The 19,507-nt window shown below is 35.7% G+C and overlaps 1 pseudogene; it reads left to right on the top strand.

Moving 5' to 3' along the window:
- Positions 1–12,937: 12,937 nt before the first annotated feature.
- Positions 12,938–14,865, top strand: LOC123001099 (cell cycle progression protein 1-like; annotated as a pseudogene).
- The last annotated feature ends 4,642 nt before the right edge of the window (positions 14,866–19,507 follow it).

The following is a 19,507-nucleotide window of genomic DNA, read 5'->3' as shown; positions in this document are numbered from 1 at the left end:
AAATATATTTGTCAGTATTCCCATTTTCATATTTATTGTGTAATCATTTGTGACGCCATGTGAGGTTCTGCCTGTTCTTTGCTTGTGAGGCTATTGTTGTTGGTTTGGTTTCGATGGACATTCAAAACCCCTACTATCTATGCTCCAAAACCTTTCCCTGCAGAGACTAGAAAGCTTAAAACTACCTGTCATGGGCCCCCTTGTAGCTAAAGTTCTTTCTGAGGCTTAGATTCTACTACTCTGTTGTATATTCAATCGATTTGGATTTGGACCTGAGTCATACGAGGAAAGACAGAATTTGTAGATCTGTTTTGCTGCTGTGAGCCACGGTGGAGGTATCAGTGTCCAGGAGGAGGCAGGTACACAGCCAACTTCCAACTTTAGCCAGCAGCTTCCTAATCCAGCAGCCTTTGGATCAAGGCAGGAACAGTGCAGTTCTGAAGCCCACAGCTTCCTAATTCAATAGCTGTCACAAGTAGCTGCTCTCTTGGCAGCAGACTTTGACATGCATGGTATTCTTTTTTTTTTTTTTTTTTAATTATGTTAGTCACCATACAGTACATCCCTGGTTTTTGATGTAAAGTTTGATGATTCATTAGTTGCGTATAACACCCAGTGCACCATGCAATACATGCCCTCCTTACGACCCATCACCAGCCTATCCCATTCCCCCACCCTTCTCCCCTCCAAAGCCCTCAGTTTGTTTCCCAGAGTCCATAGTCTTTCATGCTTCACTCCCCCCTCTGATTACCCCCCCTTTCTTTATCCCTTTCTTCTTCTACTGATCTTCCTACTTCTTATGTTCCATAGATGAGAGAAACCATATGATAATTGTCTTTCTCTGCTTGACTTATTTCACTTAGCATTATCTCCTCCAGTGATGTCCATGTTGCAGCAAATGTTGAGAACTCGTTCTTTCTGATGGCTGAGTAATATTCCATTGTATATATGGACCACAACTTCTTAATCCAGTCATCTGTTGAAGGGCATCTCTGCTCCTTCCATGATTTAGCTATTGTGGACAGAGCTGCTATGAACATTGGGGTGCCCTTCTCTTCACTACATCTGTATCTTTGGGGTAAATACCCAGTAGACGCATGGTATTCTTGATAATTCATTTTAGAGTCTGGATCTGTAGCACTTCTGAAGAATCTACACCCATTTACTATTTCCTTCTCATAGCTGGAATGGATTCTATTCTATTTAGCAAAATCCTGATCATTACTTGCAATTGGGAATTTCTTCTATGCACAACTAGTTAGAAGTTAAATAATACTTACATAATTATACTACACCAGAATACTTTGGAGACATTTTTAAAATGCCATGAGAGGCATAAAACTGAAAAAGAAAATGAGGAATTATAAATTCGGTGGAAATAGCATGAATTAGACACACATTGCTTTGTATTCTAACAGATTTATATAGCAGGCTGTATCACAGGTAGTAAAAAATAAGAAAAATTTGGGAAGTTGAAATACTTTCATTTGTATTAATTGATGAAACATCTTCCCTTAATTGGGTATATCAAATAGCTATTATGAGCCTAAGAGATTGAATAAAATATTTTACCTGCTAAGTTAGTAAGAAAAAAGAAAGGGAGGCATTAGTGGTTAAAGCACTCAGATGCAGTTAAGACCAGACCACCCTGAAGTCTGGACCTGTTAAGTGTTTCTCCTGGGTACTGACAGTCTCTTCATGCAGTTTCACAATAAACACCAGAAATGTGCGATGGTTATTTTTTATTGGCTATTTGCTCGGTAGGATCCAAATCACTAAGGGATATACGGAGGTTGTTAGAAATTTGTGGAGACTTGGGAAGCCATTCCTCTTTTTGTGTTTTCTCTTGCTTTATATAAAACTCTTAATAAATTGTCATATCATTTGCCCAGAACTGTATATGTTGGTATCTTTCTATCATTTGTATTACTGTCTGACTGTGTCATTCCAACAGATGACTATATTTCAAATGGGGAAACGATTAAAATTCTTTTCCAGTTGCAAGTTAACTAATTTGGACTTCATACTTCTCAAAGTTTGTCAATTTTCTGTATTTATTGCCATATTTTCTATACTATTAATTTCTATTGAATATCCACATTCCGTTTGTATTTTCTGCTTCCTTCATTGAAGAAATTTGTACTCAACCAAAAGCATGTTTCATTGGGGTCACCAGCATGAACGATTATCTTTAGTATTCTAAATGTCTCCAGTTATAATGAACATTGTATTATGCATTATAGACTGTTTTCCTTTTATATCCTTTATATTCAGTTATATATCTATATACATGTATGTGTGTGTGTGTGTACATATACGTATCTATACACACACACACGCACACACACATGCTTTTGTCTATTCATAGGTCTAATACCTTAAGAGCTGCTTTCCTGCATTCATATTGATTTTTATTATGTGCACTTCTTTAAAATTGTCTAAAGATCTATTGCTCTTCTTTCAGGTTTTAGATACCATTGAAGATGGATAAACAACTCTTGACTTTGCCTGGAGAACTGCACCAGTTGTATCTGGACTTTACACTATCTATATCTCCCCCTATGCTGAATGACTAAATGTGTTCACTCAAAACTCATATATTGAGATCTATTGCTCAGTGTAATGGTGTTAGGAAGTGGGGCCTTTGGGAGCTAGATAGGTCACAGTGGTGGGGCCCTCATGAATGGGATTAGTGCCCTTTATAAAAGAGGTCCTACAGAATCCTTAACCCCTTTTCCCATGTGAGTTTATAGTAATACGATAGCCATCTAGGAAGGGAGTCCTCATCAGACACCAAATCTGTGGGTTCCATGACCTTAGATTTCTCAATCTCCAGAATTAAATGTGTGAGAATTAAATGCCTATTGTTTATAAGGTATTCAGTTTGTGGCATTTTGTTACGGCAGCCCAGACAGACTGCAGACAACCTTTGAGGTATGTGATGAAGATTGGGTCAGACTAATCCTTAAGACATACCTTTTTAAGAATACTACAATTTATAAAATATTTATGTTGATGAATACTGATGTTGTTCATTCATTTTAATGGTTATATGTTATTCCAAATGAATATTTAATTTATTGGTGTTTACATTTCTTATTTTTACAAAGCTTCAATAAACTTTTTGTACATGTCTGGTAGACAACACAAGCAGGATGTTTTCTCTATGGTGTACACATTCAAGTAGAATTGCTAAGTTTTAAAGTGTGTGCATCTTCAACGTTCTAGGTTGTGACAATGTCTCTTAAAATACTTACACCACTTTATACTTTCATATGCAACGTGTGTTCCCACTAGTACTTGGTATCAGAGTTCAGTATTTGAAGGTTTTTTTTCAATCACACTTTTGTTTTAATTTGTATTTTTCCAATGCAATTGGTATGTTTTTATGTTTATTGACTATAGTTTTTTCTGTAAGATGTTTACTCAAGTCTTCCCCCCACCCCCTTTTTTTGGACTGATTTGAAGAAATTCCTTATACTCTGGATATTATTCTTTTGTTAGTTGTTGTTATTTTTTATTGTTGTTGTTGTTGTTTTTGCAAATATCTCCTCCAAATCTGTGGCTTAACATTATACTTTGTTTTGGATATCTTCTGTAATACAGACATTTTTATTGCCAAATAATGTAGTTTATAATTTGTAGATTATGTGTTTTAATAAGGAAATAATTTTCTCTCCTAAATTTACACAGACATGTTTTTTATTCTAAGCATTTTAAAGTTTGACTTTACAAACTTTAATCTAACTAGAAAGTATTATTTTGTATAAGTTAATGAAAAAATGATCTGGTTTTACCTGTTTTAAAAACAGATAATCATTTGTCTCTGGCCACTTATGGCATAATACCTCTTTTATCCACTGATTTTAGTGCCGCTTTTGTTATATTCCAAGCATGGATATTCTCTATATGTGTAAAATATTTCCCTTCTCAAGTTTTTAATACTTTAATTTAAGATATTTGCATTTAAGTTCATGGATAATATTGGCATGTAATTTTCTTTACTAAAATTGTCTTTGTTTTTCTGTGATGGCCACATCCAACATGATGTTAGATCACATAGATAAGGACCAAACATTAGAATGACAGAGAAGTGATCTGGGGCATAGCTGCTCGGCAGCCCTGAACTGCTTGAACTTTTACATTAGAGAGCAGTACAGTTTGATTTTGCTTGAGCCCTGTTTAGGGGATTTGTTCTATTTTTGGCTGAAAATCTAATCTCAAATGATCTTAGATATACTCTGTATTTTCTTGAGCTGGACTTCATATTTTTATGTAAAAGGTATATTCATTTTAAAGTTTCTAATTCATTGCTATGAGGTTGTTCACAATAATCTCTTATGATCTGTAAAATGCTCTACAATTACATGGTATTTTGCATATCGTATGTTATTTGCAAATTTGTCTTTTTTTTTTCTTAATCAGTTTTGGTTTTGTATTCATCTTTTTTTTAAGATTTTATTTATTTATTTTTTTGAAAGAGAGAGAAAGTGGGGGGAGGAGCAAAGGGAGAGGGACAAGCAAATTCTGTGCTGAGGTATTCAGAAGAGTGTAGACCATGGGGGAGGAAAGGGACTACTTTTAATGGATTTTCCTGGGGAGATATATTTTCATCATGTCCTTTATCTAGTAACTATTTAATGGCTTTTGCAGAATGTTTGGGTCCTATTTCTGTAAAAATTCTTTCTCTGTATCTCTCTGATGAGATGAAAATCATGTGAATTCACAAAGAGATCTGCTTGGGAACAGACTGCAATAATAATCAAGTCCTGATGAGTGCATTAGATAGGTGTATTGGCTCTCTGAACCCTTGAGAGATAATCATGAATAAGAATCTTGCAGTGAAACCCTGAATCTTTATTTTAGCACATTTCCCCAGGTTATTCTGATACATGGCCAGTATATCCTTCCCACTGTCTTGACACAGTAAAGTGGGTTTTTGTTGTAACAGGTAGACATTTATGTGGGATGAATGGAGTTTAACTATTTTCCAACCATATGCAAACTGGAGCTTAAAAAAGTTTCATTTTATAATCTAAGGCATTAAATGAAGTCCTAAAAAGATACAGAGCTTTGCTTCATTACATTATCTGGTCACAAGTATCTGGTAAGCCCTTGCCTAGTCACATAAAGAAAAGATGGTTCCTGAACACCAGTTAATTTGCAAATATAATGCATTTTCAATTTACAAGGAGAAAACCTTTTTTGGTATATTTGATGGATTCTAAATGTCTCAATTTTCAAGTTCCTTAATAAAAATGATTTTGGCTTTGTTAGTGTGGCAGTGTAACTCAAGGAGTGTGAGATTTGAATGACGTTTGTGAGAATCATTCATGTTCTGTCAAACTCTTCATAATTCATGCTCATTTTTGGTGGTCAATTATCTCCACCTCAGAGACCTACAGAAGTGATGTACTTATTCTCAAGGGATAGGTGTCACTTGCATTTGATCATACTAATGAGATTCCACATAGTGGCAAGCAGCCCTTGCTCATGTTGGCAGAGCTGGTCCTGCTGACTACGAGCCCTTCCGAGGCACTCCATAAATTAAGCCACATATCAGTGTCCCTGATCACCACAACTCTTGTTCTCTCACACTAATTCTGGGATGCTAGGGAGCTCAGACACATTTCATATTTTTCAATTTCTTTATTTCCATGATACAGAATTTGGAGACTATGAAAATCACATAGAACACACTGGAAATTGTATTAATATTTAAAACTCCAAGCTTTTCTCTATGATATGGTGGGCACTTATCATGTGTTTGATGAACTGTCATCTTTTGAACCCCCTTCCGATGTGGCATGATCAGTCCCTTGTTCTCAAGTTAGAAGCTAGAGCATGGTCTCTCAGCATTCCTTTTGTCTACATGGTTCTGTCATTCAGAAGTTAGGAAGAGTTTGGGGACCCCATACACAACCTCAGAGGTGTGAGCTGTAATTCTTGTGCTCAGCGACAGTGGCAGTGATGTTCTCACTGTAGCAACCCCCACGTTGTGGTTGCTGGTCTAAGCTGCTGGCACTGGTTCTCCAACCTTCTTAGAGATCATGTTAGCTGCTTAATATCCAGTCTACGGCCATACCCTGAACACGCCAGATCTCATCTAATATTCTTTAATAATGTATTAAATGTTATTTAGAATGGATTCTCAACTCTGCAATAAAGAACTCTGAACTCGCACATTCTTTCACACTTGCGAACCACTTTCTGGACTTTTTGATTTTCTTTTTGTCTTTCCAAAAATGCCATTTATCCCCACCTTAGGGTTCTTCATTTGATGTTCCTTCTGCCCCACATACAGATATACTCAGAGTTGGCACTTTTCATTTTTAGACTTCTGCTCTAACACCACCTTTTCAAAGGCTTTCAAAGAAGCCATCCTGGCCATTCTTCGCCTATCTACTGGTCTCTACTATGTCCCTCATTTAGTTGGTTGATGTATCTGTATGTCTTCCTTACAACATGAGAACAGAACCTTAGTTTGTTTTATTTACTAAAGTGTTCTCAGAATCTGAAATACAGCCTTGGAAAATAGCTAACATTCATGTCTTATGAATGAATGGATGATGAGTGAATGAATAAATGAATGAATGAATATGCCTAATGTATTCTCTCATTTTAAAGAGCCTTTTAAGGACAGGATTAAGAATCATAGGTTTGTATTTTGGCCTGGTAGGAGAAAAAATTGAGAAACTCAAAGAAGAATTGAGCTAAAGGCAGGGAGAATGTGGAGAAAAGTGAAACTTTTCAAAGGGAAAAATGGTGAAGCCAAAGATAAAACCAAAGTATAGTGATTTGAGGAAATTATCACATGTACATTCCTAGCAGCTATATACTCAGAACCTCATGAGAAACTGCAATGGATAAAAGAAAATCCAAGAAGTCTAAGATGTCCCTGGTGTTTTCATGCTCTGGAATAGTTAGGGAAAAAGAAGAACCATTTATAGAAACAGAAAAGGGAAAGACAGAAACGTGAGTGACGCAGTCCTAACATTGTTGGAAATAAGTTTCCCTAAGAGTTTACGTTGCTCTGAGTGAAAAATCTGAAGCCATGATTTAGGGATAGGTTCTTCATAATCAGAAATAATTGTTGAGGGTTTGTGTTCTAAAATTCGTTCCCATGAAACAGGTGATGAAGCACTAATAATTTTTGAGAGAAAATTAATCTCTAAACGTTAATATGCAATAGCAAAATACTGATTTCTAATACTGACAAACTTGCAAATTTACTTTGTCAATCACTTTTCTAATTAGCGGGTAGACATCTTCAAGTACTGTGATCATTTACATTTTAATTGTCAGACAGTGTCATCTACAGTTACTCCTTATGTCCTAATAAAAAAAAAAAGAAAAAAAAGAACCATTATGCGAAGATAGCAACTATAGTTTTGATGGTTGTAGATCATGGTTAATTGGGTAATGGGCATGATTCAGTTCTATTGCTTATCCAGCCAAAACAATTATGATTGTATTATCCACTATACCATGAGCATATATATGTTTTTCTCTCCAAAACAATCTTAGTGTGTAATGTAAATAAGTACATAAAGTTTCTCTCTCAAGAGAAATTACATTTCACAGATTACATTTTAATTCACTTAAAAGATATTCAGAAAAGTTATTAAAACATGCGAAGTGAATACATACTCACTAGCATACATAACAAAATTTATATAGTGTGGCAATAATAGTGGGCATTTATTGAGCCCATATTATGTGCAGGAAGCTCTTACCAAGTATACCAACATATATTAACATGTTTAATCCTCACCATTTTCTTTTGAGACAGGTTCTTTATTATTCCCATGTTATATATGAGAAATATAGTTTTTAGGAAGATCAAATGACTTTTCAAACTTAAACAATGAACGAATGAATGACAGGGTCAGGGTTTTCACTCAGTAATCCTGCTACCAAGTCCGTGTCCTTAACCAGAGAACAATACTGCCTTGATAGTGGGAACAATTGGAGTTTTGAGTTAGCCCAGCTCAAATTTGGGCTCAAATTTCAGTGCTGACTATGACTTGAAGACTATTCCTCAACCTCTCTCAAATTTAAAGTCTTTGTTTGTAATAAGCAAACAAATAATAAGTAAACAAATAAAAATCATGAAACCAATCCATAAAAATACCTCCGGAGAAGGTTTGAAACTAACGTAGTGTTTGAAGGTAAGGTAGTGTGTAAAAGTACCTGGCAGATTATGCTATGTTCTCGGCTATCAGTGGTACTTTTCTTCCTGTGTTAGAAAATTACCAAAATAAACCAGAAATCTTTTCTCTTGCTATTTTCTCCATTTTGCAATTTGAACGGGAGAGGGCGGCTATTGGGAGGTCCCCCCAAATCCTGGCCCTGACACACACCAGAATGGATGTGATTGTCAGGCTAGTGCATGCAGTGGAAACTCTTATTTCCTCCTATTCTAGAAGCCTGAACATTATCATTTCCAATTTTGTGATTTGCCTCTGTTATTATGTTCACTTCTTGGCTAATTTTTAAATGCAGTGTTTAAGAAGAAAAATCTCTCCTACCTGGCATAGCTGCTTCTTTTATTTTAAAGATTTTATATATGCATTTATTTATTTTAGGGAGAGAGAGAGTGAGAGAGCGAGTGAGCACAGGGAAGGGAAGGGCAGGGGAGAGAGAGGGAGGGAGAGAATCTCAAGCAGACTCCACGCTGAGTGAGGGGTCTCAAGGTGGGGCTCGAGGTGGGGTTTGATCTAATGAATCTGATATCATGACCCTGAGACCATGAGACTATGACCTGATTGGAAACCAAGAGTCTGACGCTTAACCAGCTGAGCCACTCAGGTGCCCCTACCTGCTATACCTGCTTCTTAACGTCAATGCTGTTGGAGGTAAGTATCTGTCTCTGAAAAACTAACAAACTGAGTTCTTTCCTTCTGTTTTTTTTCTTTTTTTTTTTTCATTTGGGTACAATTTTCTTTTAATTTATTAATTTCAGGCTTCTGGATGATGGTAATAAATTTTCAAATATAAAAGCGGACTTCTAATAGACCTATCATTTTATGATTTTCAGAAATTCACAAAAAGCCCCCAGTTGGGGATTCCTTTAGTTTAACAAATAAAATCATTTTAAACCTCCCAGTAGTGATGTTTTCTCTCTTTGATTCATATTATTGGAAGTAGTCTGTAGAACTGAAAATACTTCCCCAAATCAAGATTTATAATACTTCCAAAAAAAAAAAAAAAAAGACTGTGAGGAATTAGACTTAAGAACCTTATAGTCTTGGATTATCATTCTTTTTCTGTTACTACTGATTACTATGGCTTACTTCCATTTTTAATACTCAAGTGTAGATCATATAATTAAAAGTACCATTAACAGCTGACCACACCACATTACTGAAGAGACCAGAAAAGGAGGCCATTTAAATAAATCTAACATTAAAAAAGACTGGTCTATATGGGTTCTAGTTTGAGATAAAGTAGTGTATCTCATATCACTTTCAGGGAGATGTCTGAGAGCTGAATTGTCAAGAAATAGGAGCCTTTTTACACAGATGTGGCATTAGGGTCTCCTATATGGTGTGACATAAGAAGAGCCACGAGACAATTTCTGACTCTTTTTTCATGTTAACCTTACTTTCTTGCAATGTTTGTTTCACTTTAGCACATTTCCTAACCAACCAAGAGAAATAAATTTGTGTTAACAAATAAATTGTTGGTGTACAAATAAGATTAAGTAAGTTACAGACGCCCAGGTGGCTCAGCCGGTTAAGCATCGCCTTTGGCTCAGGTCATGATTCCAGGGTCCTGGGATCAAGTACTGCATCTGGCTCCCTGCTCAGTGAGGAGCCTGCTTCTCCCTCTGCCTCCGTCTCTTTCTCTGTTTCTCATGAATAAATAAATAAAATCTTAAAAAAAAAAGATTAAGTAAGTTACCAGTCAACTATGGCATATTATGTTGTTTTGTTGAGAAAACAATATTTTTAATATGTGGTTGATAACACATGCTCTAGTGAAAAAGAGGAGAGCCACAAGCAAGTGGAAATTTGGGAGTGATTTTATGATATTATGAGAGGAATTCAGAGAAACAGAAGAACAATGAGAACACTGGGGTATTAAAGAGACAATGGGGCAGCAAGCATGAGCAGAATGGTTTAAAAGGGGAATTAGTTAAACATATATCTCAGTTTCTTCCTGGGCTATCTGTTCTGTTTCATACACTTATTTTTTATATCTTTTTGACAATATCACACTGTGAGACTACTTCAGGGTAAAATAAGTCCTGAAATGAGATAATATCAGTCCTCTAATGGATATCGATGTGGCCAATTGTCCAATCAAGTATTTTGTCCCCCTTTTATCAGCCCTTTGTCCTTCTACTGTTGATTTGTATTAGCTCTGTATATTTTCTGGACAAAAATTCTTTGTTGGTTATACAAATTGCAAATATCTTACTCCTTGGTTTGCCCATTCATTTTTTTTAAATGACATCTTGAGACAGAGAATATTTCTTTTGATAAATTTTGTTCTTTTCTGATTAGTGACTTATGCATCTATCTAAGAAATCTTTGCTTCCCTGAATGGCTTGAAGATATTCTCTTATCACTTCTTTTAGATGATTGATAATTTTAGCTTTTGTGTTTAGGCCTACAATCCATCTTGCAGGTATTTACTGAAAAGAAATGAAAATATATGTCAACATAAAATCTTTGACAAGAATATGCACAGCAACCTTATTCATAATAACCCCATGACAGAAACCAAATTACTATGAAGAAGAAATGGATAACAAATCCTATTGGATTCACACAATGAATACTACTGGGCAATGAAAAAAGAATGTTCTACTGATATACTCACAGTTCAGATGAATCTCATAAATGTTATGTTGCACAAAGGAACCAGACACAAAAGAATACATTTCTATGATTCCAAGTGTATGACATTCAAGAATGAACAAAATAATTTTAAGGTCATAAAAATCAGAAAGTGGTTAATTTTGTTACCAAGGTGGTGGTAAGGTAGGTTCTGACTTTCTGATAATGAGCAGGAGATGACAGAAAAGTTCTATATCTTGTTTTGGATGGTGGTTATAAGATGTATACAACTGTCAAAGCCTATCAAAATGAACACTTGACATCTGTACATTTTATTGTACGTACCTTATACATCAATACTTTTTTTAAAAAAATAGAGTTAGAAGGATTTTAAGAGTAATAATGGCATTTTATCAATGACAGCTATAATGTGAACAGTCATTTAATAAATAGTATGCCTCTTGGAGTGGTGCTGTCTACAAACTGTGACTGTGTCCAGTGGCCACAGCAACCTACACACAAATTTCCAGGAGCAGCATTACCCTGACTTGATGTAATATACAGTGTCCATTTAACAACAGCCATTATTTTATGCTTGCTTACTTTAAGCACTTCGCAGCTATTATTTCAATTAATTGATCATTAGAGGCCACAGTAATTTTTATTATCAACTGACTATGCAGCTTTTCTTTGCCCCTTGCTAATGAGGTCAGTAACGTAAGCCTATGACTTTAAAATGGTGAAAATTCATCAAAAGCCAATGTGTGTACGAAGAGATGGTAAAGAAGAAAAATATTCCTGAACTGGCAAAGTGTTAATGTCAGGTTGTTTTAATGCCCAGCTCTAGCTCTAGGGAAGTGTTTTAATAGGGAAGTTTATCTTCAGTATCTCATGAACCCTTTTTCTAAAATAATTACAACACTTCAATAAAAATCACATCGCTTTCACTGATGTCCCAAACACTACATTTCACCTCATGGGGTTTACCTAGAGCTCCTTTTTGGGTTCAGTACATATTTGCTATGTTTCTATGCACATTGCTTGTATGGAATCATTCATTCCTCACAGTAAGCTTATTTGGTAAGTACACTTATTTCTTCATTTGACATAAGATGAAACTGATACACAAATGTTAAGTAACTTCCCAGAAACTACATAGCTTATAAGTAAGAGATTCTGTATTGGAGTCAATGCTGTTTGATGTCAGAGCCTGCACCCTCGGTCACCATACTCTGTGTATCTCTCATATGTCCCTTCATTCTTATACTATTTGCCTCTAAAACCTATGGGTTTGGGGGCGCCTGGGTGGCTCAGTCAGTTAAACATCTGCTTTCAGCTCAGATCATGATCCCAGGGTCCTGGGATTGAACCCCGCATTGGGTACCCTGGTCCCTTCTCCTTCTCCCTCTGCCCCCTGCCCCCACTCATGCTCTCATTCTCGCTCTGTTCTCTCTCTCTCAAATAAATAAATAAATAAATAAAATCTTAAAAAATTTAAAAAAACCATATCGGTCTAAATTGCCTCTTATAAAAACTCTAATTTCTTCAAAAGTGCACTCTGCCTTACCCACAGGAATACAAGATGACATTCAGACACTGACCAGCTAGTAGAGGAGATGATTTTATTTATCAAGTCCCTTTAGTACAAATTATTCATGGGCAACCATTTTCTCTAACTATTGATTCAACATGTATTTATTAAACTCTTACTTTATGTTGGGAACACTTGTTGACCCTGAGGTTTCAGATACTATAGAAGGACACTCTGGGAAGATACTCTCAAATTTCAGACATTTCAGGAGGGGTAATATTCTCTGATGCTGGTGTTGCTGCTCTCCTGGAAACAACTCAGTGTTGTCACCTTAAAAACCAATACCACCAATACTGTCTTCCACTAATTAGAATTCCAAGCCATGAAGACCACAAAACAGAGACAGCTAGGGCTTAGAACAGGATGTGAAATATAAAGGTTGGAGTACTTTCTACAGGCTGTGACCACTGCCACCGTGACAGCCAACAGACTCAGGTGGAAGTGGTGCTGCCCATTCAGACCTGAAAAATGTCTGAAAATTCCAGTGACAGTGATTCATCTTGTGGTTGGACTGTTATCAATCATGAGGGGTCTGATAAAGAGCTGGTGAATTCTGAACATGGTACAGCCAGTGACAGCTGTGAGCTTTCTCCAGAATATACTGGAAAGAAGACTTTCTAGTTCAGGCTCTGAGAAATGGCTACTCCGCGAACAAGAAACCAAAGCTCTAGGGAGTTATGTAAATGCCAGTTCAGCAGTGTTCTCAATAAGTGTGTTATACTTGTTTTGGTGACTGCAATTGGCATGGTATTTGGACATTTCTATGGCACAATTCAGATTCAGAAGTGTCAACAGTCAGAAAGATACATGAAGATGAACTGAATGATATGAAGGATTATCTTTTTCAATGTCAACAGGAACAAGAATCTTTTATAGATTATAAGTCATTGAGGGGAAATCTTGCAAGATGTTGGGCCCTTACTGAAGAAGAGAAGATGTCCTTTGAAACTCAGAAAAAGAATCTTGATACAGAAAATCAGAATTTAAACGTATATCTGGAAAAGGAAGAAAAAGGCTTATCTTCATTACAGGAAGAGTTAAGGAAACTGAGAGAACAGATTAGAATATCAAAAGATAAAGGGACAGGTACTGCATTAGTTACAGAAAATCAGAAACTTAAGCAGGATCTAGAAGAAAAGCTGAAGACACACAACTTCCTTAATCAGAGAAAGATTCTTTTGGCGAAGCAAAGATGCTAAGGAGGGAACTAGAGAGAGAACGACTGGTAACCATGGCTTTAAAGGTGGAACTCCAGCAGTAGAGCTCTAGTGAGTCATATGGCAACCCAGACTCTCCCAATGTATTGACTGGAAAAAAAAAAAAAAAAGGAAATAGAAATCTTACAGGAAAGTCTCACTGAGCTGGAGCAGAAGCTAAGCTTCGAACAACAGCATTCTGATTTGTGGGAAAGACTGTATATTGAAGCAGAAGATCAAAATGTAAAGCAAGAAACTGATGGAAAAAAGAAAAGGAGCAGAAGCCACCACAGGGCTAAAAATAAGTCAAAGGAAATATTTTGGGGTTCAGTGAAGGAAACACTGGATGCCATGAAGAATTCCACGAAGGAGTTTGTGAGGCATCATAAAGGAAAAATTAAACAGGCTAAAGAAAACTGTGAAATAAAATCTGAAAAAAATTTCAGAGTCAGTTAAATCCATTTTCAGGCATTTCAAAGATACACCAAGAATATCTTTGATGAAGAGGGCAATAAAAGATTTGGGGACACAAAAGTAGAAACAGCTAAAAAACCAACAACAGTCTTTAGTGAATATTTGCATCCACAGTGTAAGGCACGTACCCAAACCCAGAATAATAGAGGCCCTACTATGCAAAGAAAGGGAAGGAAAGAAAAGCCAATTCACTGAAGAATTTAGAAAAAATACAAATTCACAGAAATGCAGTGCTGAGCATGACTGTAGTGACAATTACGATTCTTTCAGAAAGTCTTGTTCTGGTGTATTTGAATGTGTTCAACAGGAATCCGTTAATCTTTTTAATATGAAAGTGTTGAATCCTGTAAAGACAGATGAATTTAAACAGTTAATTGAAATGTATTTATTGGAAAAACTGGATAGTTTTCATCATTGAAGAGAACTCGATCAATTCACCAATAAATTTTTCCTGAATAGTGTTTTTACACATGTTCAGAAGCTCTTCACTGACTTTGGTAATGATGTTAAGGGTGAGCTTAAAGATACGAAGGGCTATCAAGTAGATACTGATGGGGTATTTGATAAGTTGGATGGATACATATATATAGACACTTCTTTGATCACACTCTTTCCCCTCCATATGGACTGAGTCGGCCATATAAAAAGCAATGTATGGTAAATATTGAAAACTCCAGGCATGGAAAAACAAAAGAAAAAGCACCCTCAGCCACAACCTTATAAAACGGAAGGTAAATGGCATAAATATGGTCACACAAATGGAAGACACATAGAAAATCTTGAAATAGAATTGGGGCAGTTACCTTGGGACCCCTAAAGTTTGATTATCATGATTAAGTTAAAATAGAAAATGGTAACAGAAACATGGATGCTTTCTGCAATGTTTGGTGTTAAAACTAAAGTGAATTATCAAAATAGTGTCTTTCTATCATTTCTAAGTATCAGCTTGATGACTTCACATTATTACTCAGAAGCATCAAGCAAAAGCGTACTAACTTGGGTTTTGCTGTAGCTTTGCCGAATTTTTTTGGCGCTGGAAATGTTCAACTGCAATTTTAAGGAAGCCAGGCATGCAACAGATTCTGTGCATGAAAGGAGTCTTCTTTTCAGTGCATGAGCTTAAAGCAAGCTCAAATCATATGACAAAGTGCAATTAACGTCGATAGTTGTGTTAAATTTGCGGTAGAGCTAGAAAAAAGTACATTGTGATGGAATTTTATCTTTAACATTTTATAATCTTACACTTGCTTCCTGTCTTTTTGTGGGTTCAAGAGTTGGTTGACTTGTGAAGAATTTGCTGCCTTTTTAGGAGCTTGCTGACTTGTCTTCTTGTGAAATTTCTTGCACATTTGAATATTGTGGAAGAAACAATAAAACTACACCATGAGGAAAACTAAAGGTCTTTATTTAAAATCTGGCATTTGTATTAATATATGATTTTATACTTTGTGATATTTTTCAGACATTTCCTCGGTAGTGATATTTGGTAAAGCAGCTCAGTGGTTTTTTGCTAGTGTTTACAGGCATTTTTATACAGCATCTGGGTATTTCTACCCGCAATGTCTATTTCTCTAAGAGAGATTTAAACACAGTTCAGAATTTCATCTTCTGTTGAGTTTCCCTTTTAATTTAATTCATAGACATATAGGTGACTTCTAGTTTGACCTTTTGGCAAGTGAGCGTAGAAGAACACAGTGGTTCTCTCGTAGTTGCTTGAAATTAGGAAAGCACTTACTTCCTAGAAGCAAATAAGTGTTTAAGTAAATAAAGGCTACAGTTTACTGAAAAAAAAAAAAAAAAAAAAACTTTGCCCGTCTATTCTTATGTCTATTTGTTTCCTATTATGGCTGTAATGAACTACTACAAATTTGTTAGCTTAAAAAAAAAAAGCAAATTTATTATCTTACAGTTCTAGAGTGCCAAGTCTGAAGTGGGTTTCACCAGGTTAAACCCAAGGTGTTGGCAGAGCTGCGTTCTTTCTGGAGCTTCTAGTGGAGAATCTGTTATAATACTGTATGTTAACTATGCTGGAGTTAGAGTAAAAAGGAAATGAACAAAAGCAATCCCCAAAACCAGCAGTGCATAGCATCTTTACATTTCCCTCTGACCTCCTGCTTCCCTTTCAATTTGTAAGGACCCCTGAGATTTCTTTAGGCCCTTCTGGATAATTCTGGATTATCTCTCCATCTCAAGATTCTTAATTTCATCACAACTGTAAAGTCCTTTTTGCCATGTAAACTAACATATTCATGGGTTCTAGGGATTAAGACATGGACATCTTGGAGCGGGGGACATTTTCTGCCTATCACATTATAGGAACATTTTCTTACAGTTACGTATTCCATAAAAACTCTCTATATTGGAAATGTAGCTATCCATAAATCATATAATTAGTAGGCACGATATAGGTTATGCCTGAAGTAAATTACTTTTTAGACTCCACCAGAAGTGTCTCAGAAGAAAAACAAAATATTCTGTAAACATTCTTAATTGACACAAAAAATCACTCCACAGAAAGCTAGATAATAGACATATATATATTTTAACAGCCCCTTCTCTTTCCTTCCTCCTTCCCTCTCCCCAATCTTGTCCTTCTTCCTCTCCTTCTCCTTCTCCATATTCCTGTACCTCTTCTTTTCTTCCTCCCTCTCCTCCTCCCCCTCCCCCTTTCTCCCTCCCTTTTGGCTCTCTCTCTTTCCTTCTCCTCCAGTCCTGTTTCTTTCAACCACACGTGCATGTGCACACATTTAAATCATCTCTACTTGTTACTAAGGACAAATGCACAATGATAAAGAAAATATCTAGTTCAGAATAATATTTTTGCTTGGTCTTAAATAAAAAGCACTCATATAAGGAGAAAATATTTAAAATGTCCAGGGGATTGCTTGAGGGGTGTGAAACATCCTTCCCAGGAGAAATAATCTCATAGTTTAAGCTAAATTTATGGCAGGAATTTGACAGGTTGGCTCAGTCCTCTGGTGCCTTTGGGACATAATGCAATGTGCCGGACTTGGCAGACGAGTCAGAAAGCAAGAATTCATATGGAACTTGCTTCTGAGAAGGAAAAAAAAAAAAAACTCTTTAATGAGTGCTTTGGAAAGGTTCCTTGAGCTATAACCTTGGTAGATGGTGGATTCAGGATCATTAACCACCCAAGATAAACACAGTCCGTGGGAGGTAGTGTTCTTGCCATATGTGGGTTGCAAATGGACTAGATGTTTACAATAGCTGCAGTAAAATGAGAAAAAGTTAAGTAGTGATGAGTCAACTATGCAAACCTCTTCCTCTAAAAGTGCAAGGAAAAATAACATCAATTTCCAAATTTGAAAATGACTCAGAAATATACAATTTATTCAATTCAAACAAATTGCCAGTGAATTATTTAGCATGATTAGCAGAAAGAATGATTGGATTAGATTTCCAAATCCACTCCTTAGTAGTTGGGAGACTTTGCTTAATAATTACTTAACCTCAACATGTTTCAGGTTTTTAACTTTTAAAATGAGGGGGACAATACATTTGCCCAGCCTGCATTGCAGTGTTGTGATGACCTGAAAGAATACTTAGGAAATCACTGGGCAGTATGATCTCAAGCAATAAAACTCTATACCAGCTTTATTAAACATTCATACTTGTAAAGCATTTATAACAATGCCTGACAAGTGAGTTTATTAATTATTACCAAATGTTAGTTCAAGATATGAAATGTAGTAACAAATGAAGCTTCCGATTTTTAGTCTCCTTTTGTCAGCGTTAGAATAATCAATATCCAGTTACAGTGTGCAATTCAATGAGTTCTGACACGTGTATACACTTGTAAAATCACGCTCCCGATCAAGAGAAATAATAATTGCATCACCTTTAAAAGTTCCCTCAGACCCGTTAATGGTATGAACATAGATTATTTTGAACTTTTCAGAATTTCATATAAATAGAATCATGAAGTATATACTCCGTGATGCCTAGCCCCTTTTCCTCAGCATAACATTTTTGACTTCTTGATGCCCAATATTGTTATATGTTTCCTTGGTTCCTTTTTGTTGCTGAGAAGTATTCCATTGTGCTGCATATAATAATATCCATTTCCCTGCTAATCAACATTTGAATTGCTTTCAGTTTTTAACTATTATAAATAAAGTTACTATGAGGAGATATGTGTATATATATATTATTTTATTTTATTTTATTTTATTTTATTTTATTTTATTTTGAGAGAAAGAGAGAGAGCATCTGCATGAGCGAGGTTTGGGTGGTGGGTAGAGGGAGAGAGAGAATCTTAAGCAGGCTCCATGCTTAGTGCAGAGCCTGACATGGGGCTTGATCTCACAAATGTGAGCTCATGACCTGAGCCAAAATCAAGAGTTGGGTGTTTAACTGACTGAGCACCCAGGGGTCCTGCTATGAGTATTTTTATATGTCTTTGTGAGGACATAAGTTTTCATTTCTCTTGGGTAAATCTCAAGGAGTGAAATTTCTGGGTCATATGTAAATGTGTGTTTGTCTTTATGAGAAACTGCCCAACTGTTTTTGCAAAATGGTTGGGTCATTATATTTCCCCGCCAGCTATGTAGTTTTTCCACATTACTGACAACACTCATTCTCATCATTTGTCATTGTAGTCATTTGTATGCATATAGTTGCATTTCATTGAAGTTTTACTTTACTTTTCCAACTAATGATGTTCATTAACATTTCATATATCTTAAGAATTATTCTTGAAACTAATATCACACTTTTTATTAACTAATTGGAATTTAAAAAAAACTTAAAAAAGAATTATTCTTAAATTTTTACTAAATTTTAAAATTGTATTACTCATTGAGTTCTAAGGTTCTTTATGCATTCTAGATACAACTCTATCTATATGTAAATCTATACATATATATGTGTTTGTGGTTTGCATGTAACTTCACTTCGCTTAACTTTAGAAGGGTAATTTTTTATATTGATAGAGTTCAGTTTATTATTATTTTTCTTTTTTGTTTCATGCTTCTGATATCCCATCTAAGAAATTTTTGGTTATCTATTACTTTGAAAATGTTCTCATCTTTTTTTTCCCCTAGAAATTTGATAATTTAACTTTCAACATTTAGTTCTAGGCTTATTTCAAAATAATTTTCGGGTATGATGTGAATGAATTTAAGTTTTATTTTTTATGGTGCAGGTGTCCGTTGTTGAAGCCTCATTTCTTTTTTCTTTTTATTTGCTTGGAAAAATACATTTTTCTTTTTTAATTTTATTTTATTTTCTTTGGCTTTTAAGTTTTTATTTTAATTCCAGTTAGTTAAAATACACTGTTATATTAGTTCCATGTGTACAATATAGTGATCCAACAATTCTGTACATCACCCGATGCTCATCAGGACAAGTGCTGTCCTTAGTCCCCATCTCCTATTTCACCGCCCCACCCATCCCCACCACCCACCTCCCTTCTAGTAACCATCAGATTTCTCTAGTTA

The sequence above is a fragment of the Ursus arctos genome, unplaced genomic scaffold (assembly GCF_023065955.2).
Source record: "Ursus arctos isolate Adak ecotype North America unplaced genomic scaffold, UrsArc2.0 scaffold_11, whole genome shotgun sequence".
In the NCBI taxonomy this organism is placed as follows: Eukaryota; Metazoa; Chordata; class Mammalia; order Carnivora; family Ursidae; genus Ursus; species Ursus arctos.
Note: the sequence above shows the minus strand (reverse complement) of the source record. Positions and strands in the feature narration are given on the sequence as shown.